At 47.6% G+C, this 22,308-nt stretch overlaps 1 protein-coding gene across 1 annotated transcript in view; it reads left to right on the top strand.

Moving 5' to 3' along the window:
• The first annotated feature begins 1,469 nt into the window (after window positions 1-1,469).
• Window positions 1,470-22,308, top strand: part of LOC148409178 (uncharacterized) — a 104,434-nt gene continuing 83,595 nt past the window's right edge. The window contains exon 1 of the mRNA XM_088439793.1: window positions 1,470-1,634. The gene's annotated coding sequence lies outside the window, so the exon portion shown is untranslated. The remainder of the gene's footprint in view (window positions 1,635-22,308) is intronic.

Genomic DNA, 22,308 nt, shown 5'->3' with positions numbered 1-22,308 from the left:
TCACAGATTCACATCATTCTCCTGTTCAACTTTTTCAGTTTTTCATTCATCTTCAAATTCCACAGTTCAACTTTTTTACAGTTTTTCAACTTTGTATTCATATTTCTTCACAGATTCACACCATTCAATCGTTCCACATCATTCCACTTTTCAACTCCCAAACCTTCAACGGTTTCACCTTCACACGCAATTTCTTCAGAAATTGCACTTTTTCTAGTTGTGTGAAGGTGAAACCTTCACACTTATGTTTTTCTCCACCTTTATTATTATTATTATTATTTTTTTTTTTTTTATTCCGACCGTTTTTTAGGTACGTTTCAACTCATTCCCAGTTCATCCAATTCATGCCGTTCAAACTTCATATCATTCTACATATTCATGTTTAGTGCGGGTCTATTTTTCAAGTTTCAACTTTTCATCGTTTTCCTACAATTTAAGTTTTTGTACCGTAAAAATGGCCTAATGTTAAGTGAATGTGCTGGTCTTCGTGCTTTATTTTTAAACTTTAACGTTTTCGATATTTCCTATGTCTCCGTGGCGCATGGGATTTGTGTACCGCATTCGCACTTCATGTTGTGGGTTCAATCCCAGGCTGCGTCATTTTTTAGTTGTGTGAGTCTTTTTTAGTTAGTGCGGGTCTATTTTTCAAGTTTCAACTTTTCATCGTTTTCCTACAATTTAAGTTTTTGTACCGTAAAAACGGCCTAATGTTAAGTGATTGGAGCGTTCTTCCTACTTCCTTTTAAAGCGTTCACGGTTTCGTCATTTCCCGTGGCTCAGACGTTCTGTTGACGTATATCTACTACATGTTCGTGCGTTCGATCCCCGCTGTGTCTTTTCACACATTCAGTGTTTTTTTCAGTTAATTCTGTATTTTTTTTTTGGTTTCAATTCCTTCCCAGTTCATCCAATTCATGCCGTTCGAACTTCATATCATTCCACATATTCACGTGAAGTGCTTTTTTATTTTTCAAGGTTCAACTATTCATCGTTTTCCTACAATTTACGTTTTTTATACTATTCATATTTAAAGAATTTAGCCTTTTCAAACTGTTCTTACTTTCATTTCATCTTTTCATTCCACAGTTGAACTTTTTTCAGTTTTTTAACTTTGTATTATTCGTAGTTCTTCATAGATTCACGTTCAAAAATACTTCATTCCCTAGTGTGGTCTTACACTGCCCCCCAGTGGCCCAGTGGTAGAGTTGTCATCTTCAACATGTCCGTGTCCCGGTTCGGGCAAATCGCGTTTCACGTTTACAGTTCAACTTTCAGCTACAATTCAAGTTTTTGTACCGTAAACATTGTCTAATGTTAAGTGAATGGTGTTGTTAAGAAGTTTCTGATTATACTTAACGATTTCGTGTTTGAATCGTTCTGTTATTACTATTTACGTCTGGACATGTTTCTCCTGTGGTCATGTGATCTTCCTAGCAACCGCCTAGCAACTAATCACAAGTTGTGTTTCTTTCCTCCACTACCAATCAGGACTCTGTTTACACTATCATAGGTTGTTTTGCTCTTTCACCGGTAGTCGGCAGGTATCGTTGTAACGGACAGTCATTTTTTCTGCTTTCAATCATTCTGTGGATTATCTCATTCCTTTCATTATTATTCCGTGCGTCCATGAGAATGTAAGTACAGTTTGAATATGTTGTCCGTTCGTGGTATTGGATACATGTTTACGTTTGCACTGCTTCACTTTGTCCATTAATGTCTAAGTTGTTATTGCACCTAAGTTTGGTATAATTGCTAAAGGCAGATATACCGTTCTTTTCATACTTCACTTTTAGTATTCACGTTAAAGTTTCATCCACAAAATGTGCATATTTGTCGCTTGTTTGCCGTGTGTGCCAATGTGATCTTTCCGCCGTAAGGGAGTGACGTCACCGCCCACTCAAATCTATTCGGCTCCATTAACTCTTTCCTACCTAACGCACATTTTGGAACGATTGGGTTGAATTCATTCTTCCTATCATTGTACGGTATGTTTGCCTGTGTTGTTTATGTTATTCTAAGCTAATATAGAGTCATGTGAGCATATGATGTAACATATTGTACAATGTTAGTTATGTTAGTTATCAATGTTTAGTGAATGTTCTCTGCTCTCCTTTGCAGAGACCACACACCCACAATCAAACATAGAACACACACAGAACACACAAACACAGAAACACACACACACCAACCCAGATAAATAAATAGAACATTATATACAAATAAAGAGTGGCATGAGAGTGTGCATCGTCTTTATGTTCTGGCCGGACAACCTGATAAGATTGAGGATCCTCTGAATCAGTCAAGTACAGTCCTTTCAAGGAGGTCACAAGTTTGGACGCTACTCCGACACCTCCATTACAGGTGTGATTCAAAAACATGCAGGATACAAGCCCTCGAAGACTGGAGTTTGACACCTATAGTTTAGTTACACAAAGTAATCCATTTCCCATGTTGCCATCGGGCGGCCATCTTAGACCACTGAAGACTCCAACTCCAATCTGCCCTCATGGGCGGCCATCTTGGACATTTTATTAGACGTCTCATTACCTCTCACTGGTGCTTCCACCTAGTACAGCATCTGGCTTGGTTAACTCAGCTTGATTCATACTGTCATGTGATGAGGGCAATGGCGACACATAGTGGTGAACGCAGGTAGTGCAGCGATGTGATGGAATAATGCGCCATGTTGATGTAACATTGAGCCAAATTGATGTAAAATTACCATGTAAATTATTGGCTTAAGATACCAGTCAGAATTGACCTCGACTGGAATAAAACAAATGAATAAATATAAATATAAATATATTATGAATAAATATATTATAAACAGCAGACACCAAATCATCTCTGAAGACAACCAACATTAAAGAAGTCCATGAAGTCAACTCACAATGAAGACACATTGTGAGGCCATAAGATCAAAGCAAGCTTTTAGCAATAAGTCATGCTCAATATTACTCTGTAACTGCCATTGGAAAAAGTGTCAATTGATCACAAATGTTAAGACCTATGTTCATGTTTATTCTGTAAATGTGCACATATGATATGTTATTGCCTTTTTTAGCCTGATTTGAAATATGCAATTTGTTATTACCATTTTAAACTGTATCTTTGATCAAGATACAGCTGAATCATATTGGAATGTTCGTGTGTTCAAGTGGAAAGTTACTAAACGGCCAGCACAGACACTGAGCTGCCAGGTCAGCATACCAAAAGAGGAACAAATGCCCATGTATGCTTATTTTTGGTGGAAAGGCTGCTGCCTGGCCTTGAGTTGATATTAGTCATGTCCGATCGTTCGATTAAAAGTGCTCAAAGTGTCACAGTGACACTTTCACTTCCTCCATTTAAGGCTAAGATCGTTCAAAGTCCTCCATTTAAGGCTAAGATCGTTCAAAGTATGTTCCATTACGCGTACATCGAGTCATGGGATTGGGGTCCTATAAAAAGGCCAACACCCAAAACTCGTAGCTTCCTTTTTTGCCTTTGCCTGCCAAAAGCGTGAGGATCCTCTCCAGGCTTCGGGTGTAAACCACCAAGTCGGAGTAGGACTCTGTCACTCTCAGAATTGGACACTTTTTAAATTCTTGCGACGTTGTTAGCCTTCGGAGGATTTCAAGCAGCAAACCGGTAAGGAAGTCATTCTAAATTCTAAATCCATCCGATAGCCCAACTAATAATGTCATTAATTCGCAATGTAGGAGAATTGAAACTGATCACTTTGATTCTCTTCCAAAATTGGTATTAGACTTTTTAGAAACTTTCCACTCCTTTCATTATGTTTTAAATTCTTTATTTCATTATACTTGTTTTTGTGCATGGTTTTTCATAGCCTTGGACGAAGTTTTATCTTAATCATTTATTAGCTGAAAGACAAAATGTATTGAATGTGTTTTTGTGTTTTATGTATTAAGGGTACTTGGTAGGCCCAGCCAGGTACTTTTTGATACTGTGAATAATTATTCGCTTTGCTTTCGCTAAATAAATACTTCAAAATTTCATTCTTTATTCTATCTCTGTCATTCTTATAGACCAAAATTAGAGAACCTCCTAGTCTTTTGTAAGTGAAATAATGATATTGCCTTTACATCGGCAGTGCCATTCTTGATTAAAGTTTAGTTACTCAGAGTTGGTTGAAGTTAAAACAAACGTACCCGAGTGGTCGTATAAGACTGCTAAACCCTATTCTGGTCTTAACAAGTGCAAATGATCTTTTAGAGTGAGGAGCAGCCAAATATATAATTTGCGTGTTTTTTCTACCTTCTCGTCTCAACGGTTACTCGACGAGTCGGCGGATTAAAGTAAGATGGGTAGACGCTTAAAAACTTAAAGGCTGTGAGCACCAGAACGTATCCTCCTCGACACCGGCTTATGCAGATGTCCGTCGCCTGGCGATACAGCGTTAGAGCTGTGCTGGACTAACGGGACGTCTTAACCCTTTAAATGGAGAGTCGGTCAGGACTGTTAGTTGTCCTCAGATAGCTGACAGGACTGCGGTAAGAGCAGATCAGTCAATACGTTTTAGTTTTTTTCAGTTTTTCAACTCTGTATTATTCACATTTCTTCACTGTTTCACATCAATCCACAATCCACCTCATTCAATCCACCTCATTCAAATGATAAGCTCATTAACAGGAGTTTAAAACTCCAGTCCTCGAGGGCTGATATCCTGCATGTTTTTGAATCACATCATTCACTTAACATTAGGCCTAATGTCACAGATTCACATTATTCCAGTTCAACTTTTCTCAGTTTGTTAACTATGTAGGATTCATAATTTTTCAGATTCAAATCATTCTACAGTTCAACTTTTTTTCAGTTTTTCATTCATCTTCAAATTCCACAGTTCAACTTTTTTTCAGTTTTTCAACTTTGTATTCATATTTCTTCACAGATTCACACCATTCAATCGTTCCACATTCCACTTTTCAACTCCCAAACCTTCAACGGTTTCACCTTCACACGCAATTTCTTCAGAAATTGCACATTTTCTAGTTATTATTATTTTTTTTATTCCGACCGTTTTTTAGGTACGTTTCAACTCATTCCCAGTTCATCCAATTCATGCCGTTCAAACTTCATATCATTCTACATATTCATGTTTAGTGCGGGTCTATTTTTCAAGTTTCAACTTTTCATCGTTTTCCTACAATTTAAGTTTTTGTACCGTAAAAATGGCCTAATGTTAAGTGAATGGGCTGGTCTTCGTGCTTTATTTTTAAACTTTAACGTTTTCGATATCTCCTATGTCTCCGTGGCGCATGGGATTTGTGTACCGCATTCGCACTTCATGTTGTGGGTTCAATCCCAGGCTGCGTCATTTTTTAGTTGTGTGAGTCTTTTTTAGTTAGTGCGGGTCTATTTTTCAAGTTTCAACTTTTCATCGTTTTCCTACAATTTAAGTTTTTGTACCGTAAAAACGGCCTAATGTTAAGTGATTGGAGCGTTCTTCCTACTTCCTTTTAAAGCGTTCACGGTTTCGTCATTTCCCGTGGCTCAGACGTTCTGTTGACGTATATCTTCTACATGTTCGTGCGTTCGATCCCCGCTGTGTCTTTTCACACATTCAGTGTTTTTTTTCAGTTAATTCAGTATTTTTTTTTTGGTTTCAACTCCTTCCCAGTTCATCCAATTCATGCCGTTCGAACTTCATATCATTCCACATATTCACGTGAAGTGCTTTTTTATTTTTCAAGGTTCAACTATTCATCGTTTTCCTACAATTTACGTTTTTTATACTATTCATATTTAAAGAATTTAGCCTTTTCAAACTGTTCTTACTTTCATTTCATCTTACTTTTCATTCGACAGTTGAACTTTTCTCAGTTTTTTTAACTTTGTATTATTCGTAATACTTCACAGATTCACCTTCAAACATACTTCATTCCCTTTATATAAAGCTTTTTTACAGTGTGGTCTGACACCGCCCCCCAGTGGCCCAGTGGTAGAGTTGTCATCTTCAACGTGTCCGTGTCCCGGTTCGGGCAAATCGCGTTTCACGTTTACAGTTGTTTTTTCTCTTCTGCTTTTAATTCGGATCATCCACACTTTTTTAAGATTAAAACATTCGGATTTTTTTCAGTTTTCAACTTTGTGTTATTCATATTTTTTCACACATTCACATCATTCCACAGTTCAACTTTGTTCAATTTTTCAACTTTGTATTATTCATATTTCTTCACATTACCATTATACCACAGTTCAACTTTCAGCTAAAATTCAAGTTTTTCTACCGTAAAAAATGGCCTAATGTTAAGTGAATGCTGTGATTCAAAAACATGCAGGATACAAGCCCTCGAGGACTGGAGTTTGAAACCTACAGTTTAGTTACACAAAGTACACCATTTCCCATGATGCCGTCGGGCGGCCATCTTAGACCACTGAAGACTCCAACTCCCATCTGCCCTCATGGGCGGCCATCTTGGATATTTTCTTAGACGTCTCATTACCTGTCACTTCTGCTTCCACCTAGTACAGCATCTGGCTTGGTGAACTCAGCTTGATTCATACATTCAGTTTTTTTCAGTTTTTCAGTTTTCAACTTTGTTTTATTCATATTTCAAGCACTAAAAAAACTGAAAAGTTTGCTTAGGCATCATTTTTTAACTCCTGATAATGAGCTAATCATTTGAATGAGGTGGATTTGAATGAGGTGGATTGTGGATTGCTTGAAACAGTGAAGCATTGTGAATAATACAAAGTTGAAAAACTTTGTATTTTCTCTTCTGCTTTTACTTCGGATCATCCACACTTTTTTACGATTCAAACATTCGTTTTTTTTTTCAGTTTCTCAGTTTTTCAACTTTGTCGGATTCATAATTTTTCACAGATTCACTTCATTCTCCAGTTCAACTTTTTCAGTTTTTCATTCATATCTTCAAATTCCACAGTTCAACTTTTATTCAGTTTTTCAACTTTGTATTCATATTTCTTCACAGATTCACACCATTCAATCGTTCCACGTAATTCCACTTTTCACCTCCCAAACCTTCAACGGTTTCACCTTCACACGCAATTTCTTCAGAAATTGCACATTTTCTAGTTATTATTATTATTCCGCCCTGTTTTTCGGCACATTTCAACTCATTCCCAGTTTATTTAATTCAACTTGTTCCATTTTCATGTTATTCCACTTATTCAGGAATGAGGGGCTTCCATTTTTCACATTCCAAATATTCACAGTTTTCCCAGAATTCCTGGTTTTCCACCCCAAAAAGTTCCATTGACTTACATTGGGTCATTTTTCATTTCATTATTACAGCTTTCCCTTTTCATATTTTCAATATTTAACTCATTCATCTCGTCTTAGGGATCCTTCCCATCATTCCAGTAATTAATACATTTCAATATTTTCCCATAATTCAACATTTTTCCATCTTTAAATATTCATAATTCATTTCCAATGGGAGGGCTTCCCATTCATTCCCAATGGGAGATTGAACAATTCACATTTTGAGCTTTCCTTTTTCATATTCATAACAATTAACTCATTCATTCTGCCTTATGGCTCATTCCAATCATTCCTATAGTTTATAAATATTCATATTTTCCCATAATTCCATATTTTTCACCTATAACAATTCATAATTCGTTCTCAATGGCAGATTTAACATTTCTTACGTGAAGCTTCTCCACTTCACATTCACATCATTCAGTTAATACATTTCACACTCAACATTACTCATTCATACCTTCCAGTAATTCATGACTATTTTAATCATTTTACCCATAATTCCTCATTCCCATTTTCCTCACCACCGTTCCAACTTTAATCGATTCCCGCCATTCCATTGGTCTATCCATTTTTCTCTTCGCATGATTAAAATATTACCCACAATTCCACTTTTTCAGTTTTTCCCTTATATCTTTGCCATTTTTCATCCGATTTTTACCGTTCCAACTTTACTTGATTCCCCCAATTCCAGCCATTCCATTGGTTTATCCATTTTACTCTTCCCATGATTCAAAAATTACCCACAATTCCACTTTTTCAGTTTTTCCCTTGTATCTTTGCCATTCTTCATCCGATTCCTAAAGTTCCAACTTTAATCAATTCCCCCAATGCCCCCCATCCATTTTTACCCACCATCTTGGGCACATCTGGTGGGCACATCTTTGCCATTCTTCATCCGCCATTCTTCAATCGCGTTTCAACATCGCGTTTCCCGTTTACAGTTGTTTTTTCTCTTCTGTTTTTACTTCGGATCATCCACACTTTTTTATGATTCAAACATTCGTTTTTCTTTTCAGTTTTCAACTTTGTGTTATTCATATTTCTTCACATTAACATTAATCCACAGTTCAACTTTCAGCTACAATTCAAGTTTTTCTACTGTAAAAATGGCCTGATGTTAGGTGAATGGTGTGATTCAAAAACATGCAGGATACAAGCCCTCGAATGACTGGAGTTTAACACCTATAGTTTAGTTACACAAAGTACTCCATTTCCCATGATGCCATCGGGCGGCCATCTTAGACCACCGAAGACTCCAACTCCCATCTGCCCTCATGGGTGGCCATCTTGGATATTTTCTTCGACGTCTCATTACCTCTCACTACTGCTTCCACCTAGTACAGCATCTGGCTTGGTGAACTCAGCTTGATTCATACATTCAGTTTTTTTCAGTTTTTCAAACTTTGTATTATTCAAATTTCAAGCAGTAAAAAAACTGAAAAAGTTTGATTAGGGATCATTTTTAAACTTCTGTTAATGAGCTAATCATTTGAATGAGGTGGATTGTGGATTGGTGTGAAACAGTGAAGAATTGTGAATAATATAATGTTGAAAAACTGTATTTTCTCTTCTGCTTTTACTTCGGATCATCCACACTGTTTTATGATTCAAACATTCGTTTTTTTTTCAGTTTCTCAGTTTTTCAACTTTGTCGGATTCATAATATTTCACAGATTCACATCATTCTACAGTTCAACTTTTTTCAGTTTTTCATTCATCTTCAAATTCCACAGTTCAACTTTTTTTCAGTTTTTCAACTTTGTATTCATATTTCTTCACAGATTCACACATTCAATCGTTCCACATCATTTCACTTTTCAACTCCCAAACCTTCAACGGTTTCACCTTCACACGCAATTTCTTCAGGAATTGCACATTTTCTAGTTAAACGAGCGGTCCATCGGACCTTAAACGTGCGGTCCATCGGACTTTAAACGAGCGGTCCATCGGACCTTAAACGAACGGTCCATCGGACCTTAAACGAACGGTCCATTGGACCTTAAACGTACGGTCAATTGGACTTTGAACAAACAGCCTGACTTAAAAAAGAGAAAGTTTAACATCCGGTGCACAGTTACTGATCATTTCTGTGATGTATGAGTGTGGAATGAATGTGGAGTGGTTGTCCTGAGTGACGGGAAATCTAAAACTGGTGAAACGGTCGTGAGTACAAACACCTGGGGATATCCGCCTTTTGAGGTAGAAGCTCGGTATCCGACACGACACCCGGCACGTAGCATTTCTCCCGTGACGAAGGAAACATAGTTAATCATGAGAACAAAAAAAAAATAAGTCCTCCGAGGCCGCAACTCGGCCCAAGGAGGCAAAATGGGAAAAGGAATGTTGTTTTGTGGATGAATTGAAGGAAAAAGTACGTCGGGCAGAGATAGATAGCAAAGAAAGTACTAAGTATGTGGAAAAACGGAAATTCCAATACAGTTTTTCAGTAGACGTGGATGATTGTGGTGGATTGGAGAAAGTGTTGAGGAAGTTGTCATTGAAGGACAGGGAAAGGATTGAAAACAGTGATGATTAACAGTTGTTTAAATGCAAGGCTTTAGTTGATAGAGCCAAACCGAAACGAGTATGGAAGGTGGCTGAGAAAAAAAGGAAAGCAGATGATGATTTGACCGCAGCCACTAACCTGTCGGCAACTAACACAGCCAGACAGTAAACCCAAATTAACGGTGGAAAACAGACACCAACAATTCGTACCTGAGTTTACCACCATGTTCTTAAACCCAGACACCTGAGGTTTTCAGAGGCGGAGTTGACAACCAGGCAAGACCGTGGCCACGGCAGTAAGACCCTTTTCGGGACTGGGTCTCAGCTCCACATCTGAGTACTGAGAGTTGACATGAAGCCAAAGGAGTGATGCCATTTGAGAAGTTGTGTGTAAAACATGTGTCTTGTACGTGCTTAACAAAGTCCGCATATACGTTGTAAACTGCATGTTGTGTGATGTGGATCTGCGTGTGTATCTGTCAGTTTGCTGGTGTGTAACTATTGGTGTGTTACATGTTTGTATGTTAGATTGTTAGAAATAAACAATGATATTTGTTGAAATTTGGCTAAAATACATTGTTAGATCGGGCTTGATCTAGTCTGCATGGTTAAAAGTCAAAATGACAAATTTGAGATGGTTTCAAACCTGAGGTTTGTGGGCAGAAACTGGTCCATTCACAGGGTTAATTCTCAGCACACAGGTGAAATGAGAAATATGGAAAAATATATTATGGGATCAGTTGAGACTAAATTAAGAATTAGGATGTTTTCAAATGCTAGATTAACTGGCAATGAATAATTAATGGTTGATACACAAAATACACAAAGTTGTTGTGTTATATGTGAGGCTATGCCAGGGGTGGATAGCCAGATGACGTTGAATTATAAATGTTGTTTTTTCATAGCTTAATAACATGTAGGCATGTTGTCGTATGATAGCCAGCTTTGGAGACTGTGGTATGAAAATGAGAAGTGATTGTGAGTGTAAGCCTGTGAAGCTTGCTCTGTTGAAATTTTCACACAGTTTGCTGCATGTGTTGCTGTTATTGTTGTTGTCACAGTTGTGAGAATTGTCGTTTTTGCTAAAGTTGATTTTGTTGTTGTTGCTTTTGTTGTTCTTCAAAGTGGAAAATATTTGAAATTGGCAAATTGATAGAGACCACTGAATTTGTTAGAACAAAGCTGAAGAAAATTTTCAAATAGCAAAATCGATAAAAGAGAAAAAGTTGAATCTGGAAATAGCAGCAGCCACTAAATGACCTGTAGAGAAAATAAAACAGCCAAGTAGACACCAAACAAAGCTGCTTGCGAGAATTGCAGATAATGGGACAAACAGAGGCGCGGAGAGCAGGGGTGGCAATCAGAGGCCTCTGCCTCCCTTTTTGACCGCGACTGCAACCTTTTGTTTTTGTAATTTATCCTCCACTTTCTGAAAACAGGAATGCGACCCTTCTCTACCAACCACACCTGTATAGAAAATTGCATAGATACGTGATAGAGAGTTGTTTTTCATGATCCAAGTAGCAAACCCTGCATGTTAAGACAAACGGAGGCAGAAAGGGCAGAATTATTTTTGTATACTGGCCCTGCTCAAAAAAACAAGTACGCAAAAGCGGAAGAAAGCCTGGCACCTTACAAAATATGAATCTAAAAGGTAGAAGATTGATGCCTTATATGTAATAATTGTTTGGAGAGATTAGCATGATAGGATCAGATCTTACAGTAAAATAGATTCAACTGTGCAAAAGGAGGATGAACCAGTTGATATGTTAATTGTTTGATATAGTATAGTTTGCAAGAGTTTTCTAAAAACAAATCACATTATGGTAGATAATGGATAAACAGGCTGAAAATATTGACAGCAGCTGAAAAAATGCAAGGCTAAAGGAACTATACTACAAACAAAAATGTAGATGTGAGTGACCTCCAACACTCAGATTAGATAAATCGACTACTCAGCTGAGAGTGGAGTAGAAGAAGAAAAGTAGAAGAATGTAGGGGAGAAAACAGACATTCTGGTGTGATGGAGAAGAGGAAGTGCATTGTGTTGGAAACAGGAATTGTGGTAGCGGAAAAGAAGGATGTAAGAGAGAGTTGAAAGACAAAATTGAATGCATTAGAATGTTGGCGTTGTGGCAAGAAAGATTTTCGGCAAGTGGAAACAAATGGAAGAAGGTTGGCAGAACTAATGAGATAAGGATGGCAGAAATTTTTACTGACAGACAAAAGGAGGCCATTGCAAAAGCCCAAAAACACAGACTAAAAGACAAATGATGTCATTTTTGAGGCTGAATAATTATTGTAACATATGGATTCCAAAAATTGTTTTGAATTGACTAGGCCACTGTTTGATCTCAGTTATGAAAAAAGCTGACGAGGCATTTTACAGTGTGAAATTGGAATTGGTTTAATTCATCCGTATTGACACTACCGGATTACAGCAAACCATTTGAGCAAAGAGTGACCGCTAAACAGGGATTCATGACTTCAGTTTTGTTGCAGAAGCATGACGGGAAACTGAGGCCAGTCAAATTTTACTCTGAGGAATTGGATGCAGTTGCTGGGCCAACCCCTGAAGGCGTTCAGGTGGTGCTGGCCGCAGCGTTGGCAGTGGAGGCTTCAGTGGAGGTTGTGTTGTTTCACTCCCTCACGTTGAGGGTTCCCTATGTATTTGTTTTGTTGCTGGAACCCCCCCCCCCCCCCCAAATGACACTCTTATCGCCTGCATGACATTTATATTGCACCGCGTTACTTGTATCACAGGGACACATTATAATTGTTAGATGTGGAGCATCAAACCCAGCGACACCTTTGCCCACACCTGTAGACGGCACCCCACACGACTGTGGAAGCCACGCCCAAATTTCCACCAAACCAAGACCTGACCTGAATGACACCCCTCTCCCGACTGGAGAAGTTGTGTTTTTTCTTGACGGTTCAGCTAGCAAAGGGGAAGACGGCCGCAAAAGGGTGGGATATGTAGTAAATTTTGTTTTGAGGAACATTAAAATCGACATGTTAATTGCAAGCAGATGAATTGGCCGCGCTAATCAAAGCGTGTGAAATTTTTGAAAGCAAAGATGTTACAATATGGACAGACAGCGTGTATGGCATGTGTTTTATCATCTTTGGGCTAACTGCGGCTTCCAAACCATAACAAGAAAAGAAATGACCAAATTAAGGCAGGAAACCGATTAGGCAAACAAAGCAGCCAAAGAAACAGTCATAGGTGTGCCCACAGTTGCCAAAGCACAAGACAGCCGCGTTGAAACACTACATGATGAACAAGACACACAGACCATCTTGATATCAAGGAAAACATCAGCTCCTAAACTGTAGCAGCAAAAATGGCTAAATAAAGGAGCATAACAAGATGTTGAAGAAAAAAGTAGATTGGCGGTTAGAAAACCATGGTTACTAAAATTTTCATTTGAATGAGCAGCAAAGTTGACACATGAGCTTGGCCATGTGTCAACAGGGGGGAATATGTATGATCAGTTGTATATGGATTCACCTTTTTTGTAAATGTTGTGATATCTGTTTTTGCAATAATGCGCAAGTTTATTTGTGACCACATAGAGGCAAATTTCTAGAACCACCCGAAGCATTTCATATGATATATATGGATGAGAGTAATTAGAAGTGACAATTGATTACATTTTGTGAAAAAAGCTGTTACAAAAGTTAGAGAACTGTTGAATATCAGCAGGGCTTGTTGAAAGAACGAATGGGACAGTCAAGGCCATACGCATAAAAACAATGCAAGTGATAAAGAGACAGCGACCAGATTGCATTCTTATTGTGGCCACAGAAATGAGATTTGTTCCGCTGAAGAAAAAACTTCATCACCATTTGAAATAGTAAATGGAAGACCATATGGACTAGCAGACTTAACCCATGACCAGCCACCTAGTGGATGTTCTTTTCCAGTTCACATGAAAAGACTGTTTGGCACAAGGGAGATGCATAAGCATGTCACGTTCTGTCTGGGGTTTTCGGGTTTTTGGATTTAGTTTAAGTAGTTCCTGGTTCATTTCGTCATTCATTCGTGTTTTTCCCTGCATCTGCCTTTCTCAGTCTCGTTAGTTTTATCTCGTCCACCTGTTGTCCATGTGCCCCTGCTCCTCTCGTGTTAGCCTATCCGGTTCCCCTGCCTCCTGTCCCCATCCAGCTGTAGTGTGTTGTCAGTAATTAGTCTCCTTGTATTTAAACCACCGTCCCTCTGTTGCTCTTGTCGGATTATTGTACCTCGTCACTTCGTGTTCCCTGTGCCTCTCGTCCTCCAGTCTTCCCCCGTAGTCCCATTTAGTCTCGTGAGTTATATTCCGTTCCTCATTTATTTTGCTACTTTGTCAAGTTTTTGACTTCTGCTTTTCCTGCCCTGTTTTATTATTAAAAGAGCACTTTTGTTTGACCAAACCCTCTCCGTCCTCCTGCGTTTTTGAGCCCCTTTCCCTCCACCGCCTCACGTCGCCATGCCTAGACGTGACAGAATAATCCGACCAAAAATGGAACCAGCAGGACGCCCGCGGCGTCGTACAAAGCGCCGCCACACTGCTGGCCCCGGTCCTCAGCCTGTCGCCTGTCCTCGTTCCCCCCGTGTAAGTCACAAGTCTCCTCTCTCCGCGTCGTTTCCCTCCGCGTTCCCCGTTGATCCCTCCGAGCTTCCGTATTCCACCATTTTGCCCCCGCATGTTTTTCGTGATTCTGATTTCTCTGATTGTGAAGATTATTCACCTCCCTCGTTTCCGTCTGAGCAACCACCGTCACCTACACGCCCCCCTCATTACACGTTAGATTCGGACTATTCAGACTTAGATGACGGTCCCTTTGTTAAATTTCGCTCGAGCTCCAGCCCTAAGTTTGTTTATCCCAGTCCAGCTCACTATGAAAATTTCGGTTTTGAAACAGGATATCTTTATTTCAGCCATTGCATTTCGGAGTCAGATCGTGAGGAGTTAGATGCCGATCTGCTCTATTCTACCGCAAGTCCCGCTGAGTCGGACTATGATGATTCTGATTTTGTTTCCGATAGTTCCTTCTTCCATGACAGAGAACCCTACTGCGGCACCCGTCTGGCCTTCTGCCCCTCCCGGGGTGGCCGACGGGGGCGCCACAGGAGGGTTCATCACTCGCCTCGTCACCCAGCTCCTATCCCAGTAAACCAAAATCCCGAGCCACACCCTTCACGTGCACTTTCCCCCTTTCCGGTCGTTTCCCTTCCTGATGCCGTCGATAGTCCCCAACCTTCCAGGCGGCAGGCTGACGCAGTTAGTTCCCCAGTTCCGGCGCCACGGCGTTTGCACGCCCCCGTTCCGGCGCCACGGCGTTTGCACGCCCCCGCCTCTGCGCCCAAGCAGCGCGAGCCCTCCGAGTTTCCCAGGCTGCGCGAGCCCTCCGAGTTTCCCAGGCTGCGCGAGCCCTCCGAGTTTCCCAGGCTGCGCGAGCCCTCCGAGTTTCCCAGGCTGCGCGAGCCCTCCGAGTATCCCAGGCTGCGCGAGCCCTCCGAGTTTCCCAGTCCGCCAGAGCCCTCCGAGTTTCCCAGTCCGCCAGAGCCCTCCGAGTTTCCCAGTCCGCCAGAGCCCTCCGAGTTTCCCAGTCCGCCAGAGCCCTCCGAGTTTCCCAGTCCGCCAGAGCCCTCCGAGTTTCCCAGTCCGCCAGAGCCCTCAGAGTCCCCCAGTTCGCCAGAGCCGCCTCGGCCGCGTTTAGAGACTCAATCTCTGGCGCAGCCAGCACCTCCCAAACCCTCGCTCATGGTGCTGCCGCTGCTCGTTGAGTTCCTAGCCATGGCATTGCAGTCTGCCTCAGAGTCTCAGGCCGGGCTGTGGCAGTCTACAGAGTCCGACGTCACGCCGCAGCCGGCGCCCCCAGGGTCCGACGTCACGCCGCAGCCGGCGCCCCCAGTGTCTGACGTCATGCTGCAGGACGTCATGCATCTGCAGCAGTCCTCCTTGCCTAAGGTCAGTCCCGTACCAACATTAAGTTCTCTGGTCTGTCCCCAGCCGCCAGGGAGAACAAAGCATCGGATTCCCAAGCGGCCAGTTGCGGCGCCGCCTCCCGAGATCAGAGCCCGGGCGCTGCCGCCACCTCCCGAGCAGCTGGTCACTACGCTGCGCCGGTGACTACTCTCGTCACGCCGCAGTCGGCGATCCCCGAGCCTCTCGTCACGCCGCAGTCGGCGATCCCCGAGCCTCTCGTCACGCCGCAGTCGGCGATCCCCGAGCCTCTCGTCACGCCGCAGTCGGCGATCCCCGAGCCTCTCGTCAGGCCGCAGTCGGCGATCCCCGAGCCTCTCGTCACGCCGCAGTCGGCGATCCCCGAGCCTCTCGGCACGCCGCAGTCGGCGATCCCCGAGCCTCTCGGCACGCCGCAGTCGGCGATCCCCGAGCCTCTCGTCACGCCGCAGTCGGCGATCCCCGAGCCTCTCGTCACGCCGCAGTCGGCGCCTCCCGAGCCTCACGTCACGCCGCAGTCGGCGCCTCCCGAGCCTCACGTCACGCCGCAGTCGGCGCCTCCCGAGCCTCACGTCACGCCGCAGTCGGCGCCTCCCGAGCCTCACGTCACGCCGCAGTCGGCGCCTCCCGAGCCTCACGTCACGCCGCAGTCGGCGCCTCCCGAGCCTCACGTCACGCCGCAGTCGGCGCCTCCCGTCAAGCCGCAGTGGCAGCCCGCTTCAGAGCCTCATGGCACGCCGCTCTCACGGTCCCGAAACGAGCCACGATTGCCCTCCGAGCTGCCGGCCATAACATCGCTTCCGCCTCTCAAGCTGACCATCAATCCTCGGCAGTCTCCACTGCTTCAGGTCAGTCCCTTGCCGTTATTAAATTCTCCAGTCCGTCCACAGCAGCCAGGGACGGCAGAGCTTCGGCACCCGCCTCCACAGCGAACCTCCACAGAGCCGCCAGCCACGGCCCCACAGCAGCCAGGGCCGCCAGCTAAGTGGCCTAATCACGTCGGCGCCCAGCCGACGCCTCCCGGGTCTCCGTCCACCGACGCCTCCCGGGCCTCAGCCTCCCGAGTTTTCGCCCGTCGGCGCCCAGCCGGCGCCTCCCGAGTTTTCGCCCGTCGGCGCCCAGCCGGCGCCTCCCGAGTTTTCGCCCGTCGGCGCCCAGCCGGCGCCTCCCGAGTTCTCGCCCGTCGGCGCCCAGCCGGCGCCTCCCGAGTTCTCGCCCGTCGGCGCCCAGCCGGCGCCTCCCGAGTTCTCGCCCGTCGGCGCCCAGCCGGCGCCTCCCGAGTTCTCGCCCGCCGGCGCCCAGCCGGCGCCTCCCGAGTTCTCGCCCGCCGGCGCCCAGCCGGCGCCTCCCGAGTTTCCGCGCGTCGGCGCCCAGCCTGCGCCCAGCCGGTGCCTCCCAGGCCTCTGCCCGTCGGCGCCCAGCCAGCACCTCCTGGGCTCTCCTCTCTGAGTGCCTGCCTCTGCTGGCGTCCCAGATGCCCATCCGACTCTTGCCGCCTCGGCTGGCTTCTCGGACGCCCGCCTGACTCTCACCGCCGGGTCTGCCTCGCCTGGCATCCCGGACGTCCTCCGGACGCTCGCCGCCGGGCCTGCATCTTCTGGCGTCCCGGACGCCCACCTGACTCTCACCGCCGGGTCTGCCTCGTCTGGCATCCCGGATGCCCTCCGGACACTCGCTGCCGGGTTGGCTTCACCTGGCATTCTCAACGTTCTTCCGGCCTGGCTCGTTGAGGCCAGTGTCCAGTCCTCAGGGTCCTGCACTTCAGGCTAGGCCCTGATTTGCGACAACAGCGTTTTTGGACTGTTTCTTTTCGTTTTGGGTCGTTTTTGCCCTCCTCCGGTCCCCCTTCCGCCCGCCCTGCGTGGCATTTCCGTCTGGTTTCTTTTTTCTGGGTCGTCTGGGATCCGACCCTTGAGGGGGGGGTTATGTCACGTTCTGTCTGGGGTTTTCGGGTTTTTGGATTTAGTTTAAGTAGTTCCTGGTTCATTTCGTCATTCATTCGTGTTTTTCCCTGCATCTGCCTTTCTCAGTCTCGTTAGTTTTATCTCGTCCACCTGTTGTCCATGTGCCCCTGCTCCTCTCGTGTTAGCCTATCCGGTTCCCCTGCCTCCTGTCCCCATCCAGCTGTAGTGTGTTGTCAGTAATTAGTCTCCTTGTATTTAAACCACCGTCCCTCTGTTGCTCTTGTCGGATTATTGTACCTCGTCACTTCGTGTTCCCTGTGCCTCTCGTCCTCCAGTCTTCCCCCGTAGTCCCATTTAGTCTCGTGAGTTATATTCCGTTCCTCATTTATTTTGCTACTTTGTCAAGTTTTTGACTTCTGCTTTTCCTGCCCTGTTTTATTATTAAAAGAGCACTTTTGTTTGACCAAACCCTCTCCGTCCTCCTGCGTTTTTGAGCCCCTTTCCCTCCACCGCCTCACGTCGCCATGCCTAGACGTGACAGAATAATCCGACCAAAAATGGAACCAGCAGGACGCCCGCGGCGTCGTACAAAGCGCCGCCACACTGCTGGCCCCGGTCCTCAGCCTGTCGCCTGTCCTCGTTCCCCCCGTGTAAGTCACAAGTCTCCTCTCTCCGCGTCGTTTCCCTCCGCGTTCCCCGTTGATCCCTCCGAGCTTCCGTATTCCACCATTTTGCCCCCGCATGTTTTTCGTGATTCTGATTTCTCTGATTGTGAAGATTATTCACCTCCCTCGTTTCCGTCTGAGCAACCACCGTCACCTACACGCCCCCCTCATTACACGTTAGATTCGGACTATTCAGACTTAGATGACGGTCCCTTTGTTAAATTTCGCTCGAGCTCCAGCCCTAAGTTTGTTTATCCCAGTCCAGCTCACTATGAAAATTTCGGTTTTGAAACAGGATATCTTTATTTCAGCCATTGCATTTCGGAGTCAGATCGTGAGGAGTTAGATGCCGATCTGCTCTATTCTACCGCAAGTCCCGCTGAGTCGGACTATGATGATTCTGATTTTGTTTCCGATAGTTCCTTCTTCCATGACAGAGAACCCTACTGCGGCACCCGTCTGGCCTTCTGCCCCTCCCGGGGTGGCCGACGGGGGCGCCACAGGAGGGTTCATCACTCGCCTCGTCACCCAGCTCCTATCCCAGTAAACCAAAATCCCGAGCCACACCCTTCACGTGCACTTTCCCCCTTTCCGGTCGTTTCCCTTCCTGATGCCGTCGATAGTCCCCAACCTTCCAGGCGGCAGGCTGACGCAGTTAGTTCCCCAGTTCCGGCGCCACGGCGTTTGCACGCCCCCGTTCCGGCGCCACGGCGTTTGCACGCCCCCGCCTCTGCGCCCAAGCAGCGCGAGCCCTCCGAGTTTCCCAGGCTGCGCGAGCCCTCCGAGTTTCCCAGGCTGCGCGAGCCCTCCGAGTTTCCCAGGCTGCGCGAGCCCTCCGAGTTTCCCAGGCTGCGCGAGCCCTCCGAGTATCCCAGGCTGCGCGAGTCCTCCGAGTTTCCCAGGCTGCGCGAGCCCGCCGAGTTTCCCAGTCCGCCAGAGCCCTCCGAGTTTCCCAGTCCGCCAGAGCCCTCCGAGTTTCCCAGTCCGCCAGAGCCCTCCGAGTTTCCCAGTCCGCCAGAGCCCTCCGATTCCCAGTCCGCCAGAGCCCTCCGAGTTTCCCAGTCCGCCAGAGCCCTCAGAGTCCCCCAGTTCGCCAGAGCCGCCTCGGCCGCGTTTAGAGACTCAATCTCTGGCGCAGCCAGCAGCTCCCAAACCCTCGCTCATGGTGCTGCCGCTGCTCGTTGAGTTCCTAGCCATGGCATTGCAGTCTGCCTCAGAGTCTCAGGCCGGGCTGTGGCAGTCTACAGAGTCCGACGTCACGCCGCAGCCGGCGCCCCCAGGGTCCGACGTCACGCCGCAGCCGGCGCCCCCAGTGTCTGACGTCATGCTGCAGGACGTCATGCATCTGCAGCAGTCCTCCTTGCCTAAGGTCAGTCCCGTACCAACATTAAGTTCTCTGGTCTGTCCCCAGCCGCCAGGGAGAACAAAGCATCGGATTCCCAAGCGGCCAGTTGCGGCGCCGCCTCCCGAGATCAGAGCCCGGGCGCTGCCGCCACCTCCCGAGCAGCTGGTCACTACGCTGCGCCGGTGACTACTCTCGTCACGCCGCAGTCGGCGATCCCCGAGCCTCTCGTCACGCCGCAGTCGGCGATCCCCGAGCCTCTCGTCACGCCGCAGTCGGCGATCCCCGAGCCTCTCGTCACGCCGCAGTCGGCGATCCCCGAGCCTCCCGTCACGCCGCAGTCGGCGATCCCCGAGCCTCTCGGCACGCCGCAGTCGGCGATCCCCGAGCCTCTCGGCACGCCGCAGTCGGCGATCCCCGAGCCTCTCGTCACGCCGCAGTCGGCGATCCCCGAGCCTCTCGTCACGCCGCAGTCGGCGCCTCCCGAGCCTCACGTCACGCCGCAGTCGGCGCCTCCCGAGCCTCACGTCACGCTGCAGTCGGCGCCTCCCGAGCCTCACGTCACGCCGCAGTCGGCGCCTCCCGAGCCTCACGTCACGCCGCAGTCGGCGCCTCCCGAGCCTCACGTCACGCCGCAGTCGGCGCCTCCCGAGCCTCACGTCACGCCGCAGTCGGCGCCTCCCGAGCCTCACGTCACGCCGCAGTCGGCGCCTCCCGAGCCTCACGTCACGCCGCAGTCGGCGCCTCCCGAGCCTCACGTCACGCCGCAGTCGGCGCCTCCCGAGCCTCACGTCACGCCGCAGTCGGCGCCTCCCGTCAAGCCGCAGTGGCAGCCCGCTTCAGAGCCTCATGGCACGCCGCTCTCACGGTCCCGAAACGAGCCACGATTGCCCTCCGAGCTGCCGGCCATAACATCGCTTCCGCCTCTCAAGCTGACCATCAATCCTCGGCAGTCTCCACTGCTTCAGGTCAGTCCCTTGCCGTTATTAAATTCTCCAGTCCGTCCACAGCAGCCAGGGACGGCAGAGCTTCGGCACCCGCCTCCACAGCGAACCTCCACAGAGCCGCCAGCCACGGCCCCACAGCAGCCAGGGCCGCCAGCTAAGTGGCCTAATCACGTCGGCGCCCAGCCGACGCCTCCCGGGTCTCCGTCCGCCGACGCCTCCCGGGCCTCAGCCTCCCGAGTTTTCGCCCGTCGGCGCCCAGCCGGCGCCTCCCGAGTTTTCGCCCGTCGGCGCCCAGCCGGCGCCTCCCGAGTTTTCGCCCGTCGGCGCCCAGCCGGCGCCTCCCGAGTTCTCGCCCGTCGGCGCCCAGCCGGCGCCTCCCGAGTTCTCGCCCGTCGGCGCCCAGCCGGCGCCTCCCGAGTTCTCGCCCGCCGGCGCCCAGCCGGCGCCTCCCGAGTTCTCGCCCGCCGGCGCCCAGCCGGCGCCTCCCGAGTTTCCGCGCGTCGGCGCCCAGCCTGCGCCCAGCCGGTGCCTCCCAGGCCTCTGCCCGTCGGCGCCCAGCCAGCACCTCCTGGGCTCTCCTCTCTGAGCGCCTGCCTCTGCTGGCGTCCCAGATGCCCATCCGACTCTTGCCGCCTCGGCTGGCTTCTCGGACGCCCGCCTGACTCTCACCGCCGGGTCTGCCTCGCCTGGCATCCCGGACGTCCTCCGGACGCTCGCCGCCGGGCCTGCATCTTCTGGCGTCCCGGACGCCCACCTGACTCTCACCGCCGGGTCTGCCTCGTCTGGCATCCCGGATGCCCTCCGGACACTCGCTGCCGGGTTGGCTTCACCTGGCATTCTCAACGTTCTTCCGGCCTGGCTCGTTGAGGCCAGTGTCCAGTCCTCAGGGTCCTGCACTTCAGGCTAGGCCCTGATTTGCGACAACAGCGTTTTTGGACTGTTTCTTTTCGTTTTGGGTCGTTTTTGCCCTCCTCCGGTCCCCCTTCCGCCCGCCCTGCGTGGCATTTCCGTCTGGTTTCTTTTTTCTGGGTCGTCTGGGATCCGACCCTTGAGGGGGGGGTTATGTCACGTTCTGTCTGGGGTTTTCGGGTTTTTGGATTTAGTTTAAGTAGTTCCTGGTTCATTTCGTCATTCATTCGTGTTTTTCCCTGCATCTGCCTTTCTCAGTCTCGTTAGTTTTATCTCGTCCACCTGTTGTCCATGTGCCCCTGCTCCTCTCGTGTTAGCCTATCCGGTTCCCCTGCCTCCTGTCCCCATCCAGCTGTAGTGTGTTGTCAGTAATTAGTCTCCTTGTATTTAAACCACCGTCCCTCTGTTGCTCTTGTCGGATTATTGTACCTCGTCACTTCGTGTTCCCTGTGCCTCTCGTCCTCCAGTCTTCCCCCGTAGTCCCATTTAGTCTCGTGAGTTATATTCCGTTCCTCATTTATTTTGCTACTTTGTCAAGTTTTTGTCTTCTGCTTTTCCTGCCCTGTTTTATTATTAAAAGAGCACTTTTGTTTGACCAAACCCTCTCCGTCCTCCTGCGTTTTTGAGCCCCTTTCCCTCCACCGCCTCACGTCGCCATGCCTAGACGTGACAAGCACAATGACTGGCCAGTGTGTTCTATCCTACAGAAAACCCGGGTCCAGATCGGAGACCATGTGTTCCTCAAGGTGCTGACGACCTCGTTGGGACAGTGAATGCTGGGATGGCCCGTTCCAGATGATCGCAGCGACACCAACTGCGGTGAAAGTTGAAGGACGCGACGGGTGGAT

Source organism: Hippichthys cyanospilos, chromosome 17, assembly GCF_059441005.1.
Source record: "Hippichthys cyanospilos isolate Australia breed blue-spotted pipefish chromosome 17, RoL_Hcya_1.0, whole genome shotgun sequence".
Classification (NCBI taxonomy): Eukaryota; Metazoa; Chordata; class Actinopteri; order Syngnathiformes; family Syngnathidae; genus Hippichthys; species Hippichthys cyanospilos.
This window is presented reverse-complemented; position numbering and strand designations above follow the sequence as displayed.